Genomic DNA, 4,248 nt, shown 5'->3' on the forward strand with positions numbered 1-4,248 from the left:
AAACTTAAAGCGATTTAAGTTTTTTGAATTAAATTATTTTTGTGTGTAAAATAAGAATAAATAAAGAAATTTTTTTGAATCAACTGAATTTATCAGTATACCCATAAATTTACTTGACAAAATTCAAAACACGTTTTAATTATAGCTAGGAGCAATTTAAACATATGCAAAAGGCGTGAAGAAGTGATCTTATTTAGTAAAATGTACGACATAAGTGAAGTAAAAAGGTACTTCTTTCATTTCTCTTTTATTTTGCATATTTTATTTTTTGAGATTTAAACTACATAACTTTGATCAATATTTTAATATTTACTTTTTCATCATATTAATATGAGTAAGATTGAAACTTATATTTTTTTATATAGTTTGTAAACAGTTAAATTAAAATTTAAAATTAGTCAGATGACAACTAAAAAGAATGGAGAAAACACCAATTAACATAATTTTTTGATTATATAAATAAATAACTTATCTAAATAAGATTAATTTATTTAAAAAATATTAATACTTTCTTACTATATAAAAGAATTATTTAATTTGAAATTAGGAGTACTATATAATATAAATTAAAGGAGCAAGAGAAGAAAAGTTCCCACAAAGTTACTACTACTATATTAGCCTATGTGGAATGAACCTTTTTAAACAAATGTAGGTACAAAATGATGAAAGAAATAAGGCAGTAGGTAGCCACGTAAACTCCTTAGTTTGATATGTAATTTAAAAATGTTTTTTTTAAAAAAAAAACGACACAAAAAGGGACAAAGCAACCAAAATACTTTCTCCATCCTATTTTATATATCATAGTTTAACTGAACACAAAATTTAAGAAATTAAAAAGAACTTGATAATTTTTATCAAATTATTCTTTATTAAAAAATATACTACTATTCTTTTTAATTAAATGGGGCCTTTATAAGTGGGATCAATAAGGGGTCGTTTGGTAGAGTATATTGAAAAGTTAATGCATGCATTAGTTTAATATGTATTAGTAGTACCTTATTTGATATATCTTTTTACCCTATATATAACTAATGCTTGCATTAGTTATACACTCTATTGTGTATTGAGGTGTGTATTACTAATACCTTAAAATCCATGGCATTAGTAATGCACTGGATCTAATGCATGCATTAACATGTTTAAAGACACTATTATCCCTCAAAAACTTTTCCACATCCTTTTCAACATATATATTGAGAGTATTATGTAAGAAAAATTTGTTTATAGAAATTATGTAATTCATGGTATTTTTAATACATCAAACCAAATACTATATAAGAAAAATATAAACATAACTAATGCAAGCATAGCTAACACAAACATTGTTAATACCATCCTTACTAATACACCATAATTTGCATTATTCTTATACACTCTACCAAACGACCACTAAGAGTAAAAGTGAAACTATGTCTTTAAATAACTATCCAATAAGAAAATGTGACATTTTAGGATGAATAAAAAAGAAAATGACCGACATATGAAATGAAACGGAGGGAATAATAGAATAGAACACAAACACAAAAAGCAACTGCAAAATACCTATACATCATTTATATATCACCAACAACTAGTAGTATCACATTTCTATCCCCGTAAAGACGACGAAAAACAAGAATCCTCCCTTAGAAATAAAGGAGACTTAGAAACATGCTGATGTGATATGCTTCTATAATACCCCACAATTTTCAGCTCTAGACCCACCAAAAGATAGTCCATTGAATTAGCTTTCCAATGCCACCAGTCTAGCCTTAATCCGATAACGTGATAAAAAGTTATGGCAAATTGACTAAGGAACTGTCAAACTACCTGTGACAACGACTTATCGTCAGGCACAACGAGTCGTAGGGAAGAGTCACTATCACGGCAATGAGGGACCCAAGATTTCATCCCAGTGATGACGAGTCCAATATATGACTTGTTATCAGTCTAAATGGATTGTTAGGTAGACCCGTCATCACAACAAAAGGAAAACAAGAAATTAAGTGCCTGACAATGAATCCTCATAATGACTCATGATCAGATCCAACGAGTAATCAGGAGAGAATTCATTGTCAAAATAGTAAATACCTAAGGCTTAGGTCCTTTGGCAGCGACTCTAGAATACGAATCATTACCAGACCCAACGAGTCATTGCCTCAATCATTACGACTATTTTCTAGAAATTCTATATGTTTTAAAAAGGGATTCTAGGTCTTTTTCCATTCTTTTAACCCCAAACCCACGTCATTTTAGGTACTCCAAGACCAATTATTGGGGGTAAATATTACCCTAACACCTCATGAACTCAAAATCATTTGACACTTAAAAAAAATGATTTTCTCTTCTCCAATAGCATAGTAGGGTTCCTAAACCTCAAGTTTAAATTCCAAGGATTTCTCAAAGGCTTCCATCAATGGATTCCTTACATCCATTGAGTCCCAAGAACTCTCCAATCCTCAAGTTTAATTCCCTTTTAAGTTTTAGATTTTAGGTCAAATATGAGTTTTCTTAACTTCTTTCACTTTATTTTTGTAACAAAATCATGAGTACATGTTTTCCCATAAGAGTAGCATATTCCCGTACTCATAACCATAAATTCCCCTTGATTGGGTAAATTATTAAATTTTGGCTTGAATTTTGAAATTCCTTATTATGATCAGCTTTTAATATTATCATGTTCAATTACATTAGGAAAAGTTGATGGGTTATGAATACCCGATACCTAGGGATTTATGCATATATCAGTTTACATGTATTGAGCACTTCAGATTATCCATTGTTGATATTTTCATAATGTAATTACAATGAATAATTTAATTTTCAGTGTCATTCAATTAGGAGTAGTACATAGCACCGAGTGAACTCAGGGATGAAGGCTCACCAATTAGTTAAAGACTGAAGCCTTTAGTAAAAGTCCCTAAGTTCCAAAACTACGGTGCCACTATAGGTTATGAGGGGTCACCCGCCAGTTGAGGACTGACACCTTAGTCCTTTGGGACATCAGTTTAGTAGATCTACGCCAACCAATATGCATACCCTTGCCAAGGTACTGAATACCCATACAACTTTGGTTACAGGTTAGAACTCAATTTACTTAGATTGGGGAATGTTGGTTATTGATAGCTCCCACAGTCCTAAGTTTATGCTTCAGTTTATGTTTCAGTTTTAGATTATGCATGACCTCATATTCAGTTATTCAGTTTCATTCAGTATATGTTTATACTTGATCTTGTATTCATTTACCATGTTTCATGCATTTATGTTCAATATACTAGTTAATTTCCCATCTCACATACACAGTACATTTAAAGTACTGATCACATACTTTTCTACGCTATATTGTCTCATAATATAGGTTCGAATGCTTAGTACCCAAATCGCACTTAGCATGTTCCCGTACCACTCAACAACAGTTTTTGGTGAGTCCTCATCATTCAAGGACAAATTATTAGTTATTTTTTTTTAGCCTACTTTTATTTCAGACAGTTGTAGTTAGTTGGGGGATTATCCCAACAACTCATTATGAATAGAGGCTTTCAGCCAGATGTCTAGATTTTTAGTAGGTTGTTTTGTCAGATAGTTCTATTTCCAGTATTGGTTGGTATTCAATATTTCCGTTATTATTATTTCCATCAGCTATTCCAGTTTAGATTTTGCAAAGTATTTTGTTACTTTTACATATTCTTAGTGTTACGTCAGAATGGGTTTGCTTGGGTCACTTGTGACTCTAAGTATTATGCTACGCCTAGGGGAAGTCTCGTATCATGATAAACACAGTATCAAAGATCATATTTAAAGTGTCCTAAGGTGTCTGAAAGATGCATTGAGTAGAGTCTTATTCATGAGTGGGAAGCACGCCACACTTATGGGCAGAGACTACAAAATATTTTAGGAAAGTCTCTCTTCTCTCATTATTTATGTCATGTGATATAGTTTGAACTCTATTAAAATTCTTCGTCTAACTCGTCCTCTATCCATTTACAAATAATGACTCCAAGAGAACTAACTGAAGGAGGAATGAAAATCAGCCAACACCACCACCAGTTTCGAAAGACCCTCTAAATGAGTAGGTCTGTCATGATGGGCTACTTTTACAGCATTATCCCAATATATGACTACTTAGAATAACTAGAAAATTATTTCCCTAGTCAACCCAACAGTGAATACGGCAGCAACTAAAATCTAGGACTTCACTCGGATGAATCCCTAGGTGTTCTTTAGGTCCAAGCCTGAGGATGATTTACAAGAGTTACTGGATAGTGTTCA

Source organism: Capsicum annuum, chromosome 11, assembly GCF_002878395.1.
Source record: "Capsicum annuum cultivar UCD-10X-F1 chromosome 11, UCD10Xv1.1, whole genome shotgun sequence".
Taxonomy (NCBI): Eukaryota; Viridiplantae; Streptophyta; class Magnoliopsida; order Solanales; family Solanaceae; genus Capsicum; species Capsicum annuum.